This window comes from Hyperoodon ampullatus (assembly GCF_949752795.1).
Source record: "Hyperoodon ampullatus genome assembly, chromosome: 4".
NCBI lineage: Eukaryota > Metazoa > Chordata > Mammalia > Artiodactyla > Ziphiidae > Hyperoodon > Hyperoodon ampullatus.
In genome coordinates this window covers 60,163,172-60,190,035 of record NC_136917.1, presented here as the reverse complement: position 1 = coordinate 60,190,035, position 26,864 = coordinate 60,163,172, and the positions used below count along the sequence as shown (strand labels likewise).

The window sequence follows — 26,864 nt, the reverse complement described above, 5'->3', positions numbered from 1 at the left end:
TCCCTCATCCCTACAGAGTCACTTAAATAGAGAATCAGCTAGATTGTCTTCAAAAAGGATACTAAGCTACCATTCAAATTAGCTCAATGACTTTTACTAAATGATGACCAGCTCTATCTCTTCCTCGGATACGTCTCCCTATTAAACTGGGGCTGCAGCTTATTTGTATGTTAAAAATGTAACCATATTTTCTTCTTTCTTTTGAATAAAAGGTAATGTTTCTCTGAATACCTGTGGTTTTTCAATTGTGTGTGGTTTTTTTCCACATTTAATCTCCATATTTTCCCCTCCTGAAAAATCTTTTCTCTCTCTCTCCCCTTCCCCGCTCTGTCTCTGTTTCTCCTTCCTCTCTCCTTTCCTCCATCTAGCTTTTCCTTCTCTTCAGGATTTCTATTCTCTCTGATATATCATTTTTGGGAAAATGAACAAAAAAAGCACTGCAGGATACCCAACAGAAATAAAACGTAACAGTATCACAGTATTAGCTGCAAATAAAAGCTTTTATCTAAAAACCAACTTCAAATGGTTGCAGTTTAGAATCCTAAAGGTACAGCTGCATCCCCTTAGCCCAGAAAACAGCTCTCCCTAGATACTATTTCTATCTCTTCTGACAGACAGTGGTTAATATATACTATAATTAAGATCCAATGTGATATTTTACTTACTTGGTAAAGATATGATTCTAGTTTCCATTACTAAACAGATTTAGACCAAGCCACTGAAAGCAGGAAAGGGCTTTCATCAAAATCTGATACCACCCTCTCCCCGCACCCAAACACAAACACCTGGGCTCCTCTAACCCTGGCACCCCACCCTGAGCATCCACAAGAGATCTCCAATCTGTTCCTAAATATTATAGTGCTCTTTCTGGCTCCATGATAAGAACTATTTCCTTCTCCAATAAAACTGTTCTGTCTTTTCTTCTGAACTTTTCTTGAGCTTTAATGAAATAAAAGTCACGAATGACATAACTATCAATTATAGTCTTTTGCATTGCCATTTGCAGCAACATGGATGGACCTGGATATTATCACACTAAGTGAAGTAAGTCAGAAAGAGAAAGACAAATATCATACGATATCACTTACATGCAGAATCTTAAAAAAAATGATACAAATGAACTTATTTACAAAACAGAACCACTCACAGGCTTAGAGAACGAATGTATGATTACTGGGGGAACTGGGGGGGGAGGGATAAATTGGGAGTTTGGGATTGACATGTACACACTGCTCTATTTAAATTAGATAGCCAACAAGGGCCTACTGTATAGCACAGGGAACTTGGCACAATATTCTGCAATAACCTAAGTGGGAGAAGAATTTGAAAAAGAATGGATACTTGTTTGGGTATAACTGAATCACTTTGCTATACACCTGTAACTAACACATCATTGTTAATCAACTATACTCCAATATGAAATAATTTTTTTAATTAAAAAAAAATAGTAGTCTTTCTTCGGTTTATTTTTTCCTCAAAAAAGTAGTGAATTAACTGTAGTTTTAATGCATGCTTTTACCTGTAAGGGATTTTCATTCTGACAGTTGGGAGAGCACAGGTCTCTAAGTAGCTACTTAGGAAGGTATAATGAGAATAATATAAACCAAGTGTCGTGCGGACCCAGTGGAGGTAAAATGCATTTTTGAGAGTAAACAAGGAAAGATTTCAGGAAAGTCTACCATACTGTTTCTGCAGCATTTGTGGATGGTGCACACCAATTGGTCTACTGTTGAACTACTTGGTGAGTGAAATAAGGCCTCATTTTCTCACTTGCCTCTCCCCCAGTTGCCAGGTGGGCCTGTATTCTCCCTGCTAGGGATCTATCTGAGACTGGAACTTGACGATGTTTGCCTGATAGCCATGCAAACACAGTTCCCTCTAGCCACCGCTCCAAATATCTGTTCCTCTGTCTCCTGACCTCAAATCATTTTGGATTGAGAGTAATTTCTCTTATCTTTAAAAGTTTCCAGAAAAGATGACTATTAGTGGGATGTACATGTCTGCCTACTGAACCAGAGCTGAATGAGAAAATGCTAATACATCCTGCAATGAGTTCCCTAAGTTATCTCTCTGACCGTTTCTAAAGATCCCCCAGATAATTTGTAACAGAGAATCAACAACATAAATGATCCAACATAACGAATACCCAAATGTGGTTTAAATACGTATGGTGCATATTTTTCTACAATGGAAATGTAATATCCTGAAAAAGGTGTACATAACTTGACAGAGCAATAAGCATGAGGCTTCATTTTTTTGTGTGTGTGAATATTTTCTCCCATTCTGTAGGTTGCCTTTTCATTTTGTTGCGTTTAGTATTTCTTTTTTAAAAAATTGTCATTACTTGAATTGGGAAATTGGAACTGACATATATACACTATTGATACTATGTATAAAATAGATAACTAATGAGAACCTACCTATAGCACAGAGAACTCTACTCAATGCTTTTTTTGTGACCTAAATAGGAAGAAAATCCCATCCCAAAAAAGGAGGGATATATGTATACATACAACTGATTCACTTTACTGTACAGTAGAAACCAACACAACATTGTAAAGCAACTATACGCCAATAAAAATTTTTTAAAAGCAACAATAAAGACCACTTTAGCTTCAAAATAATAAATAAATAAACAGTCATTACTTTATTTATTTATTTATTTATTTATTTATTTTTAATTTTTGGCCGCACCACAGGGCACGTGGGATCTCAGTTCCCCGACCAGGGATCGAACCCACGCCCCCTGCATTGGAAGGTGGAGTCTTAACCACTGGACCACCAGGGAAGTCTCATTTTATTTTTTTAATTTAACTTTTATTTTATATTGGAGTACAGCTGATTTACAGAGGCTTCAATTTAAAGAAACTGTTCCTTACTCTGTGCTATGGAGGAAGAGTATATAATTCGTCAGCCCAGTAAAAAAGTCAACCTCTCTTCCTGTAAACTTTGTTTTTAGTAGAATAATAAATCAAGATAAATATATGAAGTCCTCACTATGTCTTTAGCAGTGTATTAGGTACAGAATAAGTATGACACAGCTTTAAGAGTTTACAGTCTAGCTGAGGCTTTAAAGAGTTTACAATATACCAGAGGAGTAATTCAATGTCTTGGTTTTGAAGGCTTTCCTTCTGGCTAGGTTGAAAGCTGCCAAAAGGAAAATTAAGAGTAAATGATGGCAGAGTTGGTATCAAAGGAGGACTCACTTTTTCTTTATACCCATAAGTGAGAATATACTGGGGAAGAAAAGAGGAAGTATTCTAGAAGAGGGGTCAAGGAGGAGTATTTAACATTGATAAGCCCAGGAATTCCTAAAATCCTCCCTGAAGTCACCTATGCAATAAATGTGCTCATGCAATAAACTGGAGAAATGAGACGACGAGTGTTTCCAGTGCGTTAAGGAAGGCAAGGCAGGTCTGTTTCCCCTGTTACTGTGTCCAAATCAAACTCCTTGTCGATGCTGGGATAGTATTTGCCCTGCGGAAGAAGTGAAAGGATGTGTGATGCCAGTGACAGGAACACATCCATCTTCCATCTGGTCACCAACTGTTTCCTGTGATCCTCTATTTTAGGTAGAGAAATCTGTTCTTCTCAACTAGACTGTGGACTTTCAGAGACGTTAACCTACATCTTTTATTCCTTCTATACCAGCCCCACACTACCCACTCAGAGTATTTAAGATAGGACTAGGCAAGGAAAAGCATTTAATACAGATTTTAAAAGTTATTTCTTAAAATACAAGCTAGGCAGTCATTACTCACAAATTACTGAATGCCTGAATGTTCTCAAACCTATGTTATTAATTATCCAGTGAGAATATAAAGACATAAGCCTAATTACACAGATTATAGTAATGACAATAAACTACCAAAACCCGAGTGCTTTGGGACTCAGCTTAAACGTTTCTCAAAAATCTTCTCTAATCTCCCAGGGCTGTTACGATCCCCCTGCTCTCGTAGTACCCCGTGTATAGATAACTACCATGCATAACGATGAAGGCTTGTTTACATCCACAAGACATGAACTCCTTGAAGGCAGAGACTGGGTCTTATTCACTACAGTGCTTCCAGTGCCAAGCATAGCATCTGGCACAAAGTAGGAGTTCAATCAATATTTTCGAACTGTAAATGTAGAATAAATCTAGCGATAACAAATCTTTGCTTGGAAGTGGTGTGTGGATCTGAATAGTAAGTGGGACCTGTACTCCCTGAACTCAGTACTTAAACAGAATGTCAAACTTCTATCTGAAATATAAGAGCCAAGGCTCAGGAAATCTGCATGAGCTGGAGAACAAACAGAAACACCTTGGTTCTAGGGGAACCTCAAGGGTAAGGTGGATTTTTATGGCTCACATGTTATTTACAGATACAAGTTGTGCCAGTAAAAGTCAGCTAACTGGGCAGGTCCTGAGAGTGGAAGAAAATGCCCTACTAACTTCCAATTAACGAAGTTGGCAAAGTTCTTAGAGCAAACAGATTTTAGAAATGAAAGGCCAGTCTTCCAGGGCAACCAGCCTCTAGGAGAGTGGGACTCATTATGACTCTACTAGAAGAAAAACCGGACTCTCTATAAAAGGCCAAGGCAGGGCAGAACTTTGTCTTTTTCAGTGAGCCAAATTCTTCTTCTCCACCCAAAAGCAACAGTTACTGTGTTACTGATTTGAAGGCAGTGTTCCTCATCCCAGGATCCCAGAAGATGCCCTCTGCTTTTTTACAGCAGTAGGAGTCCCTGACTTCTGGACACTGTCACCAGACAATTGTATCCTGAGGATTCAAGTTTTACACCTTTCTATTCCCTGCAAAGTTTCTCAATTTAAAAACAAAGACAAATATTTTAACGTGTATATGTGTGTGCGTGTTTATCCCCGGCTGATAGGACTTTTGGGTGACCTATCTTTACTTCTTTCTTCCTTGTTCCATCTTGCCTTCTAACCTCCCTTCCTCTCTCTTTCTTTTCTTTTTTTAAAAATAAATTTATTTATTTATTTATTTATTTAGGCTGTGTTGGGTCTTCATTGCTGTGCGTGGGCTTTCTCTAGTTGTGGCAAGTGGGGGCTACTCTTCACTGCGGTGCGGTGCACGGGCTTCTCATTGTGGTGGCTTCTCTTGTTGTGGCTCGTGGGCTCTAGGCACGTGGGCTCAGTAGTTGTGGCGCACGGGCTTAGTTGCTCCGTGGCATGTGGGATCTTCCCAGACCAGAGCTGGAACCCGTGTCCCCTGCATTGGCAGGTGGATTCTTAACCACTGTGCCACCAGGGTAAGTCCCCCCTCTCTTTCTTTTGGCCTATTTGCTTATCTGTATTTTCTAATATTCTACTAGGAACATACATTATTTGTATAATTTTTTCAAATGGGTGAGAAAAGGTAAAAACTTTTTTTTTATTATAAATTTATTTATTTATTTATTTTTGGCTGCATTGGGTCTTCATTGCTGCATGCGGGCTTTCTCTAGTTGCAGCGGGCCGGGGCTACTCTTCGTTGCGGTGCGCAGGCTTCTCATTGCGGTGGCTTCTCTTGTTGCAGAGCATGGGCTCTAGGCACGCGGGCTTCAGTAGTTGTGGCACGAGGGCTCAGCAGTTGTGGCTCATGGGCTCTAGAGCACAGGCTCAGTAGTTGTGGTGCACGGGCTTAACTGCTCCACGGCATGTGGGATCTTCCCAGGTCAGGGCTCGAACCCATGTCCCCTGCATTGGCAAGTGGATTCTTAACCACTGAGCCATCAGGGAAGCCCTGGGTCCCTATTCTTGAGGAATGCACTGTAAGCCAGACAATTACAACATGTTTAAGAGTTTCGAAAGAGGCAGAGTGGGACTATGCCTTTTCATCAGAATCTAATTCCCCAGCTCCCCCAAGAAACTGAGAGGGAGAGAGGGTACATGATCACTGACAAAAAGACTATACAGATTGGAAAATTTGCAAAGCTGTAGCTGAAGCCTGGCATCCCTGACTGGCGCTGACCAGCAGCTCTGTCTCCTAAACCATTGGGCCCTGCCAGTGTTCAGATGAAAAATTTCCAGGGGAATGGTGTCCGAATGGTGCCCATGCACCTTACTACACAGAATAAGCATGCTCTCAGCATATCAAACTGATGAGGAACTTCAGCAGTAGCATCACAGGCTCCTAGAGAGAGACAGGTACAAGCTAATCATGTCTGCCATAACCATGGAACATTTCATGAAAGTTTTCAGGCAAAGCCCCTCCATACTCATATGTCTTCTAAAAAATACTCTCTCTCTCTCTCTGATTCCAGGGAATTGAGAAAGAAATTACAAAACCAGGATTTCAGCTGCTTCTGGAAGAGCCAGGAGCTCTCAGAAACAGATGTTAAATCTAATTTTGGAGCCTAATAAAAATGTTGGATATCTAGCTTGTTAGAATGAGTCTGGGATATGGTTCATAAGTCAATGATTCAGTGGAACCTAAACCTACAGTATTGTGTGGAGGGGCTTCAATTCCTCCACAGAGCAACTGGTGGGAAACAGCTCACAGATCTCAGATGTTCACTCCTCCTCCTGAGAAGCCACAAGGAGCAGCTACTTGCTCATTCATTCAGACCTACAATAAAATTGTCTCTGATGTTGGTGGAACATGGACTGTCAAATAATGCCCCTGGAAGCCAGGAGTCCTGGAACTCTCAACCCAGCTCCTCCAAGGACTTATTTTGTAGCCCTAAGCATGTCAGTTAACCCCTCTGTGCCTCAGTTCTGCCATCCATGGAAAGAGACTCCTGCTGCCTTCCTTTCTGGAAGAGATGTAGAGATGACATTGGAATATTCACCCCCATGCTTCAGAAGTTAACTGATGATACTGCTCCCAGGGCAGGAGGGATGGAAAGGAAAGTGGAAATACATTATCAAAGTACAGTGGAAAAAGCTCAAGTTTTGCGCCATCCAGCCCTGGGTTCGAATCCTGACCCTACCACTTACCAGCTGTGTGAAATGAGGCAAGCTTCTTTAACATCTCTGACCCTAGAGTTTAATATAATACATAAGACAGAGAATAATTCCTGTCTTATAGGACTGCTATGAGGATTCAAGATAATGTATGCATGGTGCCTGGCACAAGTAGAGACTGAAAATAGTAGAAATATTAAAATTTCTGACACCTACATAAGCCCAGAGGAAGTCACTCTTCTATAAATTTACCTGAGTCAGAACCAGCCCACAGATCAGAGAGTTGGGTTAAAAATCTATGGAGTAAAAAAAAAATCTATGGAGGAATCTAACTTCCTAAAGATGATAGGAGAGAAAAAGCAGACAATTTCACACTGCTCTCAGCATCCTTCCTCAACCCTCATCATATAGAAGGAAACTTTCCACCTTCACTCAGCCATGGCCTTGGTATCACTCTGACAAGAAATCTCTTGTCACCCCATGGGACCTGGCTTCATAACCTGACTACAGAATACTGCAGGGAAGGGAGACGCAGGATGTTGCAGGAAGGGCTTACAATTCTAAACATGTGGTTTGGGAAGGTTTCACTGAGGTGACATTTGAGAAAAGACCTGAAAGAAGTAAGGAAGTAAGACGTGCAGACAGCTGAGGGAAGAGAGTCTAGGGAGAGGGTAGAACAAGTTGCAAGGGCCCTAAGGCGGGAGTATGTCTGGTGGATTCAAGGAACAGCAGGAAGACTGAAGCAGAGTGAGTGAGGGGAGAATAATAAGAGGATGGGATCTGGGAAGGGTGGGCCTTCACATGTGGTCTCTGAAGTGATAGTCTTCCCTTAGGCCTCAGTTCTCTCTTCTAAAAAGTAGGCATAATGGTAATACTCAAGAATAGCATACTTGAAAGGGTAAAGTAAAAAGACAACATAGTGAAAAATCTAATGGACTAGGAATCAGAAGACTTAGGTTTTAGGCCTATATGTACTCTAGTTGGCTATGTGGCCTTGGGCAAGTCACTTCTCTAAGCCTGTTTTCTTATCTATAAAATGGAACGATCTTGGTTGACAGAGAATTTTTTAATCTGAAAAGTTATACTGTGCATAAAGTATTTTTCAACAAATGGCTGGAACAACTGGATATTCATATGCAAAAAAAGAACTGTTATTCAATACCTCATTCCATATAAAAAGTCAAATTGATCACAGACCTAAATATAAAACTTAAAGTTATAGGGCTTCCCTGGTGGCGCAGTGGTTGAGAGTCCACCTGCTGATGCAGGGGACGCGGGTTCATGCCCTGGTCCGGGAAGATCCCACATGCCGTGGAGCGGCTGGGCCCGTGAGCCATGGCCGCTGAGCCTGCACGTCCGGAGCCTGTGCTCTACAACGGGAGAGGCCACAAGAGTGAGAGGCCCACGTTCCGCAAAAAAAAAAAAAAAAAAAAAAAAAGAATAAGTTGATAAGTTAGACTTTATCAAAATTTAAAACTTCTGTTCTTGAAAGGCACTGGTAAGAGAATGAAAAGACAAGCCAAACTGGGAGAAAATATTTGCAAAGCACATATCTGATATAAGACTTTCTGTCCAAAATATATAAAGAACTCTCAAAATTCAATAACGAGAACAAACAACCCAATTTTTTTAAATGGGCAAAAAAACTGAAGAGACATTTCACCAGAGAAGACATATAGATGGCAAATAAGCACATGAAAAGATGCTCATGCTCATTAGTCATTAGGGAAATTGAAATGAAAACCACATGATACTAACACTACACATCTGTCAGAATGGCTAAAATTGAAAAGAGTGACACACACAAAGAGATGGCAAGGATACAGAGGAATTGAACCCCTCATAAGCTGCTGGTGGGATCTAAAATGGTACAACCACTTAAAAGTTAAACAGACAACTACCATTTGATGCAGCCATTCCACTCCTAGATGTTCACCTAATAGAAATAAAAGCATACGCCCATGCAAAGATTTATATGTGAATGTTCATAGCAGTTTTATGTGTAATAGCCAAAAATCAGAAACAATCCAATGTCCATCAACAGATGAATGAACAAACATACACAGTATATTTATATAATGGATACTATGTGGCAATAAAGAAGAATGAACAATTGATACAGGCTACGATATGGATGGATCTCAAAATAATTACAATGAGTGAAAGAAGCTACACCTTCCCCCCAAAAAAGTACATACTGCATGCCATTTATATAAAATTCTAGAGAACGCAAAGTAAACTAAACCGACAGAGAGCAAATCAGTGGTTGTTTGAAGATAGAGGTAAAAGGGAGGTTCTACATGTAGAGACATGAGAAAACTTTGGGGGGTGACGGATATGTTAATTATCTTGAATGTGGTAATGCTTTCATGGGCATAGAGCACGTCAAAACTTATCAAATTGCACACTTTAAATATGTGCAGTTTATTGTATGTTAATATACCTCAATAAAGCTGTAAAAAAAATTTTTAAAGAATGCAAAGTATTCATTCCATTTTTTGTCAGCAAACATTTATTAAGCATCTACTTTGCGGCAAGAACCATGCCAGGCACAAGAGAGGCAGAGACAAATGAAACCAGGTTCTCAAGGTACTTACAGCCTCCAGGAAGGAAGCTTTAAAGCAATTTCATGAACCTACTGCACTGTCACCATCCTCTGCAGAAGGGGAGAAAACAAGGGCAACCTCTGACAGTGCGAGGAACCAAAAGGTAAAGCATGAATCAGAATTAACTCTCTTCCCTCTCTCCTCCTAGAATCCTCAACTCCCAAATTGGGAACATTCTTCTATACTCCCTCATCTCAGAACTTTAGAACATCAGGGCTGGAACTGCTTATAGGGAGGAATGAAGCTCAGAGAAGGAAAGTGACTTGTTATCTCCCACAAAGCTTGTCAGTGGCAGAACTAAACTGAGCAGGTTGACCCCTGACTTCTGTTTTATTTTTGGATAAATTGCATTATGACAATATTTATTCTCTACCTGAGCTGACTTTAGTGATTAATGATTGAGGATTCTCAAATTCACCCAGAAACTTCACATGAAATGGAGCTGGATGAGCTGCTTTATTCCTCCATAGTGAGCCTTCAAAGCAATTCTGTGAACACCAGGGTCAGAGTCAATGGAAATTCAGCTGACCATGAATTTAAGTGTCAAAGCTTCCAGATCAGTTTTCTTCTGCTCAGTCACCACTCACAGCCTTCTCAGGGGAAGGGCTCTGCAGCTAGGCCAAGAGGTGGATGTGGGAAAACCTGTGCAGATAGCATAATACCCACAGAGATGATGAACAGATTGTACAGATCTCTCAGTTTATCCCTTCTTCCTCCTTCTCCTTCTGAAACATACTTCTACAACTCTTTCACCCTACACCCTAAGGGTGAATCCAAACTTCTTCTAAGTCCCAAGAAAGAAGAAAAGAATAAGAAGAGGGGGGACCTTCAAGATGGCAGAGGAGTAAGACGTGGAGATCACGTTCCTCCCCACAAATGTATCAAAAATACATCTAAGTGTGGAACAACTCCTACAGAACACCTACTGAATGCTGGCAGAAGACCTCAGACTTCCCCAAAGGCAAGAAAATCCCCACGGACCTGAAGGGCAAAAGAAAAAACAGAGACAAAAGAATAGGGATGGGACCTGCACCTCTGGGAGGGAGCTCTGAAGGAGGAAAGGTTTCCACACACTAGGAAGCCCCTTCGTGGGAGGAGATGGGGGGTGGTGGGGGGGTGGGAAGCTTCGGAGCCACGGAGGAGAGCGCAGCAACAGGGGTGCAGAGGGCAAAGCGGAGAGATTCCCGCACAGAGGATCGGTGCTGACCAGCACTCACCAGCCTGAGAGGCTTGTCTGCTCACCCGCCAGGACGGGCTGGGGCTGGGAGCTGAGGCTCGGGCATCGGAGGTCAGATCCCAGGGAGAGCACTGGGGTTGGCGGTGTGAAAACAGCCTGAAGGGGGCTAGTGCGCCACAGCTATCCGGGAGGGAGTCCAGGAAAAGGTCTGGACCTGCCAAAGAGGCAAGAGACCATTGTTTAGGGGTGCGGAAGGAGAGGGGATTCAGAGCACCGCCTGAACAAGCTTCAGAAACGGGCATGAGCTGCAGCTATCAGCACAGACCCCAGAGACGGGCATGAAATGCTAATGCTGCTGCTACAGCCACCAAGAAGCCTGTGTGTAAGCACAGGTCACTTCCACACCTCTCCTCCTGGGAGCCTGTGCAGTCCGCCACTGCTAGGGTCCCGTGATCCAGGGACAGCTTCCCCAGGAGAACACATGGTGCACCTCAGGCTGGTGCAACGTCACATTGGCCTCTGCCACCACAGGCTCGCCCCGCATTCCGTACCCCTCCCTCCCCCTGGCCTGAGTGAGCCAGAGTCCCCTAATCAGCCGCTCCTTTAACCCTCTCCTGTCTGGGTGAACAAAAGAAGCCAGAAGGCAACTTACACGCAGAGGCAGGGCCAAATCCAAAGCTGGACCCTGAGAGCTGTGCTAACAAAGAAGAGAAAGGGAAATTTCTCTGTGCAGCCTTCGGAGCAGCGGATTAAATCTCCACAATCAACTTGATGTACCCTGCATCTGTGGAGTACCTGAATAGACAACAAGTCATCTCAAAATTGAGGTGGTGGACTTTGGGAGCAACTGTAGACTTGGGGTTTGCTGTATGCAACTGACTAGTTTCTGATTTATATGGTTATCTTAGTTTAGTTTCTGGCACTTGTTATCATTAATGGATTTGTTTCTTGGTTTGGTTGCTCTATTCTTATTTCTTTATAATTTCTTTATATTATAATTTCTTTATAATTTTTATAATTCTATAATTCTTTATAATTTTCTTTAAAATAAAAATATAATTATTTTATTTTATTTCTTTCCTTTTTTCTCTCCCTTTTCTTCTGAGCCACGTGGCTGACAGGGTCTTGGTGCCCCAGCTGGGTATCAAGCCTGAGCCTCAGAGGTGGGAGAGCCAAGTTCAGGACACTGGATCACCAGACACCTCCCAGCCCGACGTAAAATCAATCGGTGAGAGCCCTCCCAGAGATCTCCATCTCAACACTAAGACCCAGCTCCACTCAATGACAAGCAAACTACAGTGCTGGACACCCCATGCCAAACAACTAGCAAGACAGGAGCATAACCCCACCCATTAGCAGACAGGCTGCCTAAAATCATGATAAGTTCACAAACACCCCAAAACACACCACTGGACTCAGTCCTGCCCACCAGAAAGACACAATCCAGCCTCATCCACCAGAACACAGGCACCAGTCCCCTCCACCAGAAAGCCTATATAACCCACTGAAACAACCATAGTCACTGGGGGCAGACACCAAAAACAACGGGAACTACGAACCTGCAGCCTATGAAAAGGAGACCCCAAACACAGTAAGTTCAGCAAAATGAGAAGACAGAGAAATACGCAGTAGATGAAGGAGGAAGGTAAAAACCCACCACACCAAACAAATGAAGAGGAAATAGGCAATCTACCTGAAAAATAATTCAGATTAATGATAGTAAAGATGATCCAAAATCTTGGAAATAGAATGAAGAAAATACAAGAAACGTTTAACAAGGACCTAGAAGAACTAAAGAGCAAGCAAACCATGATGAACAACACAATAAATGAAATTAAAAATTCTCTAGAAGGGATCAATAGCAGAATAACTGAGGCAGAAGAACGGATAAGTGACCTGGAAGATAAAAAAGGGGAAACAACTACCACAGAGCAGAATAAAGAAAAAAGAATGAAAAGAATTGAGGACAGTCTCAGAGACCTCTGGGACAACATTAAACACACCAACATTTGAATTATAGGGGTCCCAGAAGAAGAGAAAAAGAAAGGGACTGAGAAAATATTTGAAGAGATTATAGTTGAAAACTTCCCTAATATGGGAAAGGAAATAGTCAATCAAGTCCAGGAAGCGCAGAGACTCCCATACAGGAGAAACCAAGGAGAAACACGCCAAGACATATATTAATCAAACTTTCAAAAATTAAATATAAAGAAAAAATATTACAAGCAGCAAGGGAAAAACAACAAATAACATATAAGAGAATCCCCATAAGGTTCACAGCTGATCTTTCAGCAGAAACTCTGCAAGCCAGAAGGGAGTGTCAGGACATATTTAAAGTGATGAAAGGGAAAAACCTACAAACAAGATTACTCCACCCAGCAAGGATCTCATTCAGATTTAACAGAGAAATTAAAACCTTTACAGACAAGCAAAAACTAAGAGAATTCAGCACCACCAAACCAGGTTTACAACAAATGCTAAAGGAACTTCTCTAGGGAGGAAACACAAGAGAAAGAAAAGACCTACAATAACAAACCTAAAACAATTAAGAAAACGGTAATAGGAACATACATATCGATAACTAACTTAAATGTAAATGGATTAAATGCTCCAACCAAAAGACACAGACTGGCGGAATGGATACAAAAACAAGACCTGTATATATGCTGTCTACAAGAGACCCACTTCAGACCTAGAGACACATACAGACTGAAAGTGAGGGGATGGAAAAAGATATTCCATGAAAATGGAAATCAAAAGAAAGCTGAAGTAGCAATTCTCATATCAGACAAAATAGACTTTAAAATAAAGACTATTACAAGAGACAAAGAAGGACACTACATAATGGGCAATGGATCAATCCAAGAAGAAGATGTAACAATTGTAAATCTTTATGCACCCAACATAGGAGCACGTCAATACATAACACAAATGCTAACAGCCATAAAAGGGGAAATTGACAGTAATACAATAATAGTAGGGGACTTTAACATCCCACTTTCACCAATGGACAGATCAACCAAAATGACAATAAATAAGGAAACACAAGCTTTAAATGACACATTAAACAAGATGGACTTAATTGATATTTATAGGACATTCCATCCAAAAACAACAGAATACACTTTCTTCTCAAGTGCTCATGGAAGATGCTCCAGGATAGATCATATCTTGGGTCACAAATCAAGCCTTGGTAAATTTAAGAAAGCTGAAATTGTATCAAGTATCTTTTCAAACCACAATGCTATGAGACTAGATATCAATTACAGGAAAAAAAACTGTAAAAAATATAAACACATGGAGGCTAAACAATACACTACTAAATAACCAAGAGATCACTGAAGAAATCAAAGAGGAAATCAAAAAATACCTAGAAACAAATATCAATGAAAATGCAATGGCCCAAAACCTATGGAATGAAGCAAAAGCAGTTCTAAGAGGGAAGTTTATAGCATTACAATCCTACCTCAAGAAACAAGAAAAATCTCAAATAAACAACCTAGCCTTACACCTAATGCATTAGAGAAAGAAGAACAGAAGAAAACACAAAGTTAGCAGAAGGAAAGAAATCATAAAGATCAGATCAGAAATAAATGAAAAAGAAATGAAGGAAACGAAAGCAAGGATCAATAAAACTAAAAGCTGGTTCTTGGAGAAGATAAACAAAATTGATAAACCACTAGCCAGGCTCATCCAGAAAAAACGGGAGAAGACTCAAATCAACAGAATTAGAAATGAAAAAGGAAAAGTAACAACTGACACTGCAGAAATATAAAGAGTCATGAGAGATTACTACAAGCAACTATATGCCAATAAAATGGACAACCTGGAAGAAATGGACAAATTCTTAGCAAAGCACAACCTTCCAAGACTGAACCAGGAAGAAATAAAAGATATAAATAGACCAATCACAAGCATTGAAATTGAGACTGTGATTAAAAATCTTCCAACAAACCAAAGCCCAGGACCAGATGGATTCACAGGCAAATTCTATCAAACATTTAGAGAAGAGCTAACACCTACCCTTCTCAAATTCTTCCAAAATATAGCAGAGGGAGAAACACTCCCAAACTCATTCTATGAGGCCACCATCATCCTGATACCAAAACCAGACAAAGATGTCACAAAAAAAGAAAGCTACAGGCCAATATCACTGATGAACATAGATGCAAAAATCCTCAACAAAATACTATCAAACAGAATCCAACAACACATTAAAGGATCATACACCATGATTAAGTGGGGTTTATCCCAGGAATGCAAGGATTCTTCCATATATGCAAATCAATCAATGGATACACCATATTAACAAACTGAAGGATAAAAACCACATGATAATCTCAATAGATGCAGAAAAAGCTTTCGACAAAATTCAACACCGCTTTATGATAAAAACTCTCCAGAAAGTAGGCATAGAAGGAACTTACCTCAAGATAATAAAGGCCATATATAACAAACCCACAGCCAACATCATTCTCAATGGTGAAAAACTGAAACCATTTCCACTAAGATCAGGAACAAGACAAGGTTGCCCACTCTCAACGCTATTATTCAACACAGTTTTGGAAGTTTTAGCCACAGCAGTCAGAGAAAAAGAAATAAAAGGAATCCAAATTGGAAAAGAAGAAGTAAAGCTGTCACTGTTTGCAGATGACATGATACTATACATAGAGAATCCTAAAGATGCTACCAGAAAACTAATAGAGCTAATCAATGAATTTGGTAAAGTAGCAGGATACAAAATTAATGCACAGAAATCTCTTGCATTCCTATACACTAATGATGAAAAATCTGAAAGTGAAATCAAGAAAACACTCCCATTTACCATTGCAACAAAAAGAATAAAATATCTAGGAATAAACCTACCTAAGGAGACAAAAGACTTGTAAGCAGAAAACTATAAGACACTGATGAAAGAAATTAAAGATGATACAAATAGATGGAGAGATATACCATGTTCTTGGATTGGAAGAATCAACATTGTGAAAATGACTCTACTACCGAAAGCAATCTACAGATTCAATGCAATCCCTATCAAACTACCAATGGCATTTTCACAGAACTAGAACAAAAGATTTCACAATTTGTATGGAAACACAAAAGACCCCGAATAGGTAAAGCAATCATGAGAAGGAAAAAGGGAGCTGGAGGAATCAAGCTCCCTGATTTCAGACAATACTACAAAACTACAGTAATCAAGACAGTATGGTACTGGCACAAAAACAGAAATATAGATCAATGGAACAGGATAGAAAGCACAGAGATAAGCCCATGCACATATGGTCACCTTATCTTTGATAAAGGAGGCAAGAATATACAATGGAGAAAAGACAGCCTCTTCAATAAGTGGTGCTGGGAAAACTGGACAGCTACATGTGAAAGAATTAAATTAGAACACTCCCTAACACCATACATAAAAATAAACTCAAAATGGATTAAAGGCCTAAATTTAAGTCCAGACACTATAAAACTCTTAGAGGAAAACATAGGCAGAACACTCTATGACATAAATCACAGAAAGATCCTTTCTGACCCATCTCCTAGAGAAATGGAAATAAAAAAAAAATAAACAAATGGGACCTAATGAAACTTAAAAGCTTTTAAACAGCAAAGGAAACCATAAACAAGACGAAAAGACAACCCTCAGAATGGGAGAAAATATTTGCAAATGAAGAAACGGACAAAGGATTAAACTCCAAAATATAAAAACAGCTCATGAAGTTCAATATCAAAAATACAAACAACCCAATTAAAAAATGGGCAGAAGACCTAAATAGACATTTCTCCAAAGAAGACATACAGATGGCCAAGAGACACATCAAAAGATGCTCAACATCACTAATTATTAGAGAAATGCAAGTCAAAACTACAATGAGGTATTACCTCACACCAGTCAGAATGGCCATCATCAAAAAATCTACAAACAGTAAATGCTGGAGAGGGTGTGGAGAAAAGGGAACCCTCTTGTACTGTTGGTGGGAATGTAAATACAGCCACTATGGAGAAGAGTATGGAAGTTCCTTAAAAAACAAAAAATAGAACTACCATATGACCCAGCAATCCCACTACTGAGCATATATCCTGAGAAAACCATAATTCAAAAAGAGTCATGTACCGCAATGTTCATTGCAGCCCTATTTACAATAGCCAGGACATGAAAGCAACCTAAGTGTCCATCGACAGATGAATGCATAAAGAAGATGTGGCACATATATACAATGGAATATTACTCAGCCATAAAAAGAAACAAAATTGAGTTATGTGTAGTGAGGTGGATGGACCTAGAGTCTGTCATACAGAGTGAAGTAAGTCAGAAAGAGAAAAACAAATACCTTATGCTAACACATATTTATGGAATAAAAAAAATGGTTCTGAAGAACCTAGGGGCAGGACAAGATAAAGACACAGACGTAGAGAATGGCCTTGAGGACACGGGGAGGGGAAAGGGTATGCTGGGACAAAGTGAGAGAGCGGCATTGACACGTATACACTACCCAAAGTAAAACAGATAGCTAGTGGAAAGCAGCCGCATAGCACAGGGTGATCAGCTTGGTGCTTTATGACCACCTAGAGGGGTGGGATAGGGAGGGTGGGAGGGAGATGCAAGAGGGAGGGGATATGGGGATATATGTATACATACAGCTGATTCACTTTGTTATACAGCAGCAACAAACACAGCAATATAAAGCAACTTTACTCCAATAAGGATGCTAAAAAAAAAAAAAAGAATAGGGAGAGAAATGTGCAGGATGAATATATTTGTCAGGACAGGCTTGTACATGCTACGGTAACAAACAACACCAAATCTCTCAGGCCATGGCCTGAGACTGGGGATGACTTCTGCTCCACATAATCACTCACGGACCCAAGATATTAAGGTTCCACCATCTTGTAGTTATACTATCTGAAATACATGACCTTTTCAGTTACTCAGGCAAAGAGAGGTAAAGATGATGGAGTCTCATACCAGCAGTTAAATGCTCTGGCCTAAAAGTGATATGCACATCACTTCCACTCAAAGCCCATTGGCCAGAACTATTCATATGTCCCTACCTAAATGCAAGGGATGAAGAAATATAATTCTCCAGCGTGCCCAGAAGAAGAAAACCAGATATGGGTGGACACCATAAGTCTCTACCACAATGGAGCCAAGGTTATTGGTATCTTGATTCAAACGGGTCAGCCAATAGACTTTACAAAGGATCTTGAAGGGCTTTACAATACCTCCTGATTATCATTCTTCATTTTCTAAATGAAAATGATTATCATTCTATCATTATCTATCATTCTATCATTTTTCATTTTCTGAAATTCTGGGGATGACCAGTTTGTCAGTTGGCCCTTAAGCTTTGACTCTGCTCACGAATATCTACTTGCTCCAGGTGACCTCACTTTGGTGCTCACAGAAGCACTAATTAATTTACAAAAAGCATTCCCCTATAGCTTCTTCTCAGTACAATAAAAAGGTTTCTTTCCATCCTATGTTATTTCTTTTTGTCCTGATTCTTACCTTCTTGACACAGTACCCATCTCAAACACGTACTCCTAAAAATGGTCAAGAAAAACATAACTGAGGGACTTCCCTGGTGGCGCAGTGGCTAAGAATCCGCCTGTCAATGCAGGGGACATGGGTTCGAGCCCTGGTCCGGGAAGATCCCACATGCTGCGGAGCATTGAAGTCCGTTCGCCACAACTACCGAGCCTGCGCTCTAGAGCCTGCGAGCCACAACTACTGAGCCCATGCGCCACAACTACTGAAGCCCTCATGCCTAGAGCCCATGCTCTGCAACAAGAGAAGCCACCGCAATGAGAAGCCTGCACACCGCAACTAGAGAAAGCCCGTGCACAGCAACAAAGACCCAATGCAGCCAAAAATTAATTAATTAATTAATTAATTTTAAAAAGATAACTGAAAATAAAATTCAATATCCTTGAGTCTGGGATATTGAAAGCCCAGAACAAGATGATCAGCCACTATCTGTGCTTAAATGATCTTGTATTTTTAAAAAGGAAGGCTAAACTCACCCCTTGATCTTCCCAAGGTGGCCCTTCCGTTCCAATTAAAATAGACATTTATTTTGTCCACAACATATGGTCACTGCAGTCTCTGGGCCTTTGCCCCATGGTACTCTTCTTCTATTCTGAAAAGCAACCAGTTTTTTATTATAATTAGTTTTTATTGTTTTTTTTCAATTTTTATTGGAGTATAGTTGCTTTACAATGTTGTATTAGTTTCTACTGTACAGCAAAGTGAATCAGCTATATATCCCCTCTTTTTTGGATTTCCTTCCCATTTAGGTCACCACAGAGCACTGCGTAGAGTTCCCTGAGCTATACAGTAGGTTCTCATTAGTTATCTATTTTATACATAGTATCAGTAGTGTATATATGTCAATCTCAATCTCCCAATTCATCCCACCCCCCCTTCCCCCTCTTGGTGTCCATACGTTTGTTCTCTACATCTGTGTCTCTATTTCTGTTTTGCAAATAAGATCATCTATACCATTTTTCTAGATTCCACATATATGTGTTAATATACAATATTGTTTTTTGCTTTCTGACTTACTTCACTCTATATGACAGTCTCTAGGTCCATCCATGTCTCTACAAATGACCCAATTTCATTCCTTTTTATGGCTGAGTAATATTCCCCTGTATATATGTACCACATGAAAAGCAACCAGTTTTGATCCATAATTTCCTTCAAGGTCTTGTCCAAGGTTCACCTTCCCTAAAAAGCCTTTTCTCAGCAGACCTGACTCACATTGTGCCTCCAGTCCTTGGGCCCCCTCAGTGCCTGTACACAAAGTCATCTATTCCTGCTGCCCACCCCTTCTCTATTTCTACACATAGTACTCTGCTTCCAGGCTGCCAGCCTGTCCCTAACAAAACTGTGAGCACCTCACCAGCAGATTCAGGCCTTTTCATCCCTTGACTCTCCCTGAGTGTCTAGCATGGGGCCAGATCTGCTTGCTAAGTAAAGAAAAGATAACCTAGAGAATTTCTATCAGCTAGAGAAGATTCAACCTTTAGAAGTTACCCAAATTTCTCAAATCCTAATATATAACAGAATTGAGAATCCCTTTGTCCTATTAACCTTTCCAGAGCAAGGAAATTAAAAATTGGTATACAAGAAGGAAAAAGAAAATACTTGTTATTTACCTTCTCATGAGTTCACATTCAGCATCTGTTTTCTTACAAAGTTCCAAACAGCATCACTGTTTACAATTACTAAGAGCTGCATTCATCAAGTAGATATACAATAGTTTACTGATCATTTCTGTGGCTAGATGTTTAGATCGCTTGAAAGTATTATATGATATGATATGATATTACATTACATTATATAAGAAATGACACTGTGATCAAATGACACTGTGATAAAACTTTGACTGTGTTTTGGATTATTTCTCTAGGATAGATTCCTAAAAGTGGATCTGTCAGGTCAAAAGTTACGAACATTTTTATTATGCCTGATGTATACTATAAACCCATGACAAATTCTTAAATACCTTTTGGCGCTAGGATATTATAATTCTACTGCTAAGAAATGGAAGCCCCCAATGGTAAACATTTTTTAAGGTAGGCAGAATAGTAAAAGTCAAGAAAGCAAGACTCTGAAATCAGATTGCCGGAGTTCAAATCCCAGTTCTATCACTTGCTATCTATATAGACATAAACAAGTTACTGAATCCTTCTGAGACTATGTACATAAAGAACAGGGCCTGGCACGTAGTAAGGGCTCAATAAATGTTCATCATTATCATTGCTTTTAGATTACCAAAAAGAAGATGAATCTATAATTCAAAAAGCCAAGAATTATCCTCAAATAATAGAGTAAATAAACATTAAACAAATGACAAAACAATACTCCTGTACCTAGAACATAAGTAAGTAGGTTCATTTACTGTGAATACTATTTACACTACTGTGGTTATTAATTACATATAAATAAAAATAAATACCATTTTACTGAGTGCCTGTTCTCCTTAAAAAACTTTACATACACTGTCTCATTTAATTTAATCACCACAACAACCCTGTATGGTGGTAGTATTAATAACAATAACAATGATAGCTAATAATTTCCAACTGCTGATTATGTGCCATGCATGGCTGTAGATAATAATTTATTAATCATTATAAAACCTATGAAGTAGGGCTTTTCATTTTACTACTATCCTCATTTTACAGACAATATAATTGATGTACACAGAGGTTAAAGAACTTGTCCAAGGTTACATAGCTAATAAGGTAGATATTATTCTATCCACTTTATAGTTAAGAAAACTGAGACTTAGGGACTTCCCTGGTGGTACAGTGGCTAAGACTCTGCACTCCCAATGCAGGGGGCCTGGGTTCCATCCCTGGTCAGAGAAATAGATCCCAAATGCTGCAACTAAGAGTTTGCATGCTGCAACTAAAGATACTGCATGCCACAACTAAAGATCCCCCATGCCACAACTAAAAGATCTCACATGCCACAATGAAGATCCCGCATGCTGCAACTAAAGACCCCACATGCCACAAGGAAGATCCCACACATGGCAACAAAGATCCTGAGTGCTGCAACTAAGACCCAGTATAGTCAAATAAATATTTTTAAAAAATGAAAAGAAAAGAAAACAGAGATGTAAAGAAAATTGTCTATAAAGGTAAGTAACTGGGGCAGGCTTTGTTATGTGGATTTTCTGTGTACAGAGAATGCCCTATATAGATAACAAATGTTTACGGCTGGCTTCCCTCATTCTTGCCTTCTTTTTCCATAAGCCATGGGATACTGAGGACGGTCTCATTTTAGCATGTGCCTCTGAGAAGAATATAATTGGGAAGGCAAGCCTAACATGAAAGCTCATATACTGAAATGTGTCCTTTAAAATTATTCTTTCTTTCTCCCGAGGCATTATGTGTTGTAGTCCTTTGAGAATGCATACCTGAGAGTTTCTAAGGCCTACCTTTCAGATACCTGGGGATTCCTAAACAGGTGCTTATGGCAACTCTTCTTCAAAAGGTTTTTCAAATGGTTGCTACAGAAAGGTCTCCTATTTCTCTCTGCCTCAGAAAGTCCTCAAAATTCTCACCACTTGGAGAAACAAAAGCTGCTTCAAGCCTCCCAAAACACCTGGAAAATACTCACATTTATAAAGAAACTGAACCCACAGGAAGAAACTGGGATTGAAGTCTTAACTCTTGAATAAACTGATTGCTTCATCTTGGACAAACTATCTCCCTTCTCTGCGCCTCAGTTTTCCTATTCTGCAAGATGAGGCATTGGATTAGATGGTTTTCCAGGTCCACCAGAGCTCCGATTCAAGGATGAAAATTAAAGTGAGTTTGGAGTCTATAGCAGTGCAATTCCAGGGGGGGAACAGTTGTATTAAAGTCCAAAGCCCAGATTTGCAACCATTAACAGAAACAGATTTGCAACCATTAACTGAAACCCACCAGGGCTGGTTTAACTTCAACAGGGAAGGAAAGTGCCCTGGGATTCTGATTTAAGAATGCAAGTCCTGGGCTTCCCTGGTGGCGCAGTGGTTGAGAGTCCACCTGCCGATGCAGGGGACGTGGGTTCGTGCCCCGGTCCGGGAAGATCCCACATGCCGCGGAGCAGCTGGGCCCGTGAGCCATGGCTGCTGAGCCTGCGCGTCCGGAGCCTGTGCTCCACAACAGGAGAGGCCACAACAGTGAGAGGCCCGCGTACCGCAAAAAAAAAAAAGAATGCAAGTCCTGCTTTCTTGAGACGCGCCTCGCTGGGAGAGTGTCAGGGGCACCCCGTCCCCGTGGCAGCCTGCAGTCGGCGGCTTCAGCGTGGCTCGGAGCCAGGCCAGGCGGCCACGCTCGAGGCCCACGTCGCCATGGCCACAGTTCCCAAGTTGCTGCAGCAGCAGGAGGAGGACCACAGCAAGCTGAGATCTGTATCGGTGGACCTGAATGTTGATCCCTTGCTTCAGACTGACATACCTTATGCACTCAGTGAGAGAGATAAAGTCAAATTTACAGTGCACACCAAGACCACGCTGCCCACGTTTCAGAGCCCCGAGTTTTCTGTTACAAGGCAACATGAAGATTTTGTGTGGCTACATGACACTCTTATTGAAACTACAGACTACGCTGGGCTTATTATTCCGCCCGCACCTGCAAAGCCTGACTTCAATGGCCCTTGAGAGAAGATGCAGAAACTGGGAGAGGGTGAAGGGTTTATGACCAAAGAAGAATTTGCCAAGATGAAGCAAGAGCTGGAAGCTGAGTATCTCGTGGTCTTCAAGAAGACTGTGTCTTCCCATGAAGTCTCTCTTCAGCAGTTCTCCTCTCACCCTGTTCTCAGTAAAGATCACAACTTTCACATTTTCCTGGAATATGATCAAGATCTAAGTGTTAGGCAGAAAAATACCAAAGAGGTGTTTGGTGGCTTTTTCAAAAGTGTGGTGAAAGCACTGATGAAGTCCTTTTTTCAGGAGTTATGGAGGTAGATGACTTCTTTGAACAAGAGAAGCATTTCCTCAGTAACTATTATGATAGGATCAAGGGTTCCTTTGCAAAGGCTGACAGAATGACCGGCACTCATAAAAATGTAGCAGACGGTTACATCCACACAGCAGCCTGCTTGCATAGCCTGGCTTTAGAAGAGCCCACGGTCATCAAAAAGTACCTACTGAAGTCGGCTGAGCTATCTGAAAAACTTAGGAAAGTAGAGAGTCGAGTCTCCTCAGATGAGGACTTAAAGCTGACAGAGCTCCTCCGATACTACATGCTCCACATAGAGGCTGCTAAGGATCTCTTATACAGACGCACCGAAGCCCTCATTGACTATGAGAATTCAAACAAGGCGCTGGATAAGGCCTGGTTAAAAAGCAAAGACGTCAAGCTGGCTGAGGCACACCAGCAGGAATACTGCCAGAAATCTGAACAGCTTTCTGAATCTGCAAAAGAAGAGCTAATCAATTTCAAACAAAAGAGAGTGGCAGCATTTAGGAAGAATCTGATTGAAATGTCTGAACCGTAAATAAAGCATTCCAGGAACACCGTCTCCCTCCTGCAGGGCTGCATCGACTTGTTCAAGAACAACTGAACAAAGGATGTGAATGTGAAGAAAGCCAGCATCACTTGCACTCAGATCATTCCCATGGAAGATTTATTACCTTTGACTTTAATTTAAAATTATGTGAATAAATATTTTGATTTCTAAAGATCTTAACACTTACCCATGTTGGTTTAAAAATATTTCTATTGCATGCTACTTGGACACAACTAATCTTTGTGCGTTTAATACCTCAGAGTGGGTAGAATCTAAGTACTGGGTTCTCCTCTAATTTGTCTTCCGTAATTAAGAAAGGGTGAGGGATTCTCATGCATTCTGGAGTCTGTGTAAAGAGTGGCCTGGCAAATGCTGCCTCACTGTTCCATGTACCCATGCCCCTACAAACCGGTTACTTTAGGGTAGGTGCCGATTATAACAGATAAGTCAGCTGCTTGTTACAGGTAAGAGACATTCTATCTCTTCATTAGGTAATTTTCCCTTTCTTACTCTCCTGGTTCTTTAGTCACCTTGAGTTGTTTGTACTATAACAAGAGCAAGAAAAATCTCATATCTTTATATACACCCTTTGCAGCCCCATTTTTGTAGTAGGGGAGAGAAGCATCTTAAGGGTATAAGAACAAGTCACAAGGCCTAATTTAGAAGGTGGCCAGATCTACATTAAGAAAGATGTGGCCTCCTCCCTAATGGGGGGGGGGGGCGGTATGTGTGTGTTTGGACTTTTTATAAAGTGTACAATAAAATAATAATGCATGCTCTTAAAAAAAAAAAGCAAGTCCTGGGAATTACCCGGTGGTTCAGTGGTTAGGCCTCTGCGCTTCCACTACAGGGGAGGCATAGGTTCTATCCCTGGTCACCTGTAAGCTGCACGGCACTGCCAAAAAAAACAGAATGTGAGTCCTTTGAGAAATTATTTAACATGGACTTGAAGGATTTGGTGGAGGAATGTAGGCAGTGGTAAAGGAATAAATCTTTAACTTTGCAGAAAAGAGCAAAGCAGCATCAAATCCCTTTCATATATTTTTCCCTGTGCTAAAGACAAGAGCAAAGATAGGCTCCTGCTGCCACCTTGTGGCACATCAGACAGCTTAGAAGGAAGGGTTTACTCAATCTGGGTGCCCCCCAGTCTAAAATACCCTCAAGAAACTACATCTTCTTTCTCCCTTAACAATTACACAGAGCTTGATTACTCACAAAACACTTTCAACCCTATGATCTCGTTTCATTCTCCCAGCAACTATGTTGAGTGGCAGGAAGGAGTTATAACGCCATTTTACCAACAGACTATGTGATTTACCTACCGTCACAGTAATTGGCAGTCAGGACTTGAACACACATCCTGACTCTAAATGAGACAGTTCATTCACTACTATGTAGGAGTGGGGATGAAACAGGTTTAGGTATGCTCTAGGCCTAGGAATTTGAGAGAGGGAAGCTTGGGAAAAGGAAAGCTCAATTTCTTGTGCAGATACAACTGGCCACAGGCTACAGTCAGGCTGCATGTCTATAGAAAAAGACATTCAAATAAGCCTGGATTCCTGCCTTCCTTCCTGGTTTGCACATTCTTGGTTAACATCTCTAGCCACTCCAGCTAGCCTCCCTCCCTCTGCTCCCCAACCCCAGCCTATACATCGGGGCTCAAGACTTATAGCTAGATGCTGAACACCAAATAGATCCCAGGCAAGGGAGCCACAACATCCAGAAATCAGCAAGAACTACTGGGAGCACTGCGGTGTCCCTGGGTTAGAGCTCATAAGATTTGTGGCTCAGCCAAAATCTTCTTATAAGTTTTCATGGGAAGCCCAATTGGCTTGTCTCATAGTGATGTCATGCTCACTGAAACACAAGGGGCAAGGCTGGGGTTACATGATTTAGCAACTGGCACACAGGAATGGCCTAAAATTAATCTGAGTGTCCAATTACTCCAAGGCAACCATAACTTCTTTGATATGGAATTACAAAGCCCAGTGCCTAAACCTTCCACCACCATAGGCATTCCTTCTGCTTCATTCATTCAGTCATTCCCTAAGTGAGCAGAGCACATTCACCAAATGAGTAGGGCACTGTTATAATCCCTTTGATCGAGATTTTGTTGCCTAGTGGTGAACAGAGGGAAATAAGGAAAGAACATAATTACAAATGCATGTGAGATATATATATTAAGTACTCGGGGGTTAGGAGGGAACAATAAGATTGCTTCTGGTTTGGGTGTTAGGGGATTGGGGGCAATAAGTGAATAAAGAATTATTTCACAGATATAGAGCACAAAACACTTTGCAGTCTGGCCTTTACAAACCTTCTCTGCCTTCTCTCCAGCTACTACTTTGTTCTTACCCTACCATATTCCGAACATAAATTTTCTTCAGTAATTTAAGGATTAAGAGTTTAGGCTTTGGAATCAGATAGATCTTGGTTCTAATCCCAGCTCTGACACATTATACAACCTTGGGCAAGGCTGGAACTTCCCTCAGTTTCCTGATCTGCAAAGTGGAGATTACAGTAATACTCATTTTAAAAGGTTTTTGTAAGAGTCAACTGATGTCATGTATGCAAAGCACCTAGCTTTGTGCTAGATGCACAGTAAAAACATAGTAAATAGCAATCAATATTGTTAGTTATCTCTGTGCCTTTGATCTTGTTTTCTTTGCCTGAGATTCTCTTCATATTCTCAGACTGTTTTACCCCTGTTTCTCTTTTAGACCCATCACAAAAGTCTATTTTCTTCAGTGCCCAGGTCCTGCTAGCTGTCCCTCACTGAGTTCAGAACCTTTGTTCATACCTACATGACTGTGTTTATGTGACATCAACTTGTATTTGTTTATGTCTGTATTTCATGTCTGTGAGGCTCCAGAGGGCAGCAACTGAGTCTTATTCATTATGCACTAGCACCTAAGCACAATACATGACTCATGGTACCACGAGAGAAATTACTGTTGAATAAGTAAGATTATATTTGAACTGGATCTTAAATAAGTAGGATTTATTTTTTTAAGTATTTATTTGGTTGCACCAGGTCTTAGTTGTAGCAGGCGGGCTCCTTAGTTGCGGCTTGTGGGCTCCTTAGTTGCGGCACACGGGCTCCTTAGTTGTGGCATGCAAACTCTTGGTTGCAGAATGCATGTGGGATCTAGTTCCCTGACCAGGGATTGAACC

At 40.7% G+C, this 26,864-nt stretch overlaps 1 pseudogene across 1 annotated transcript; it reads left to right on the top strand.

Moving 5' to 3' along the window:
* Positions 1–22,530: 22,530 nt before the first annotated feature.
* LOC307052042 (sorting nexin-5-like) lies at positions 22,531–23,744 on the top strand (annotated as a pseudogene). The gene has a single exon. The product of its transcript is annotated as a sorting nexin-5-like (transcript).
* Positions 23,745–26,864: the final 3,120 nt, after the last annotated feature.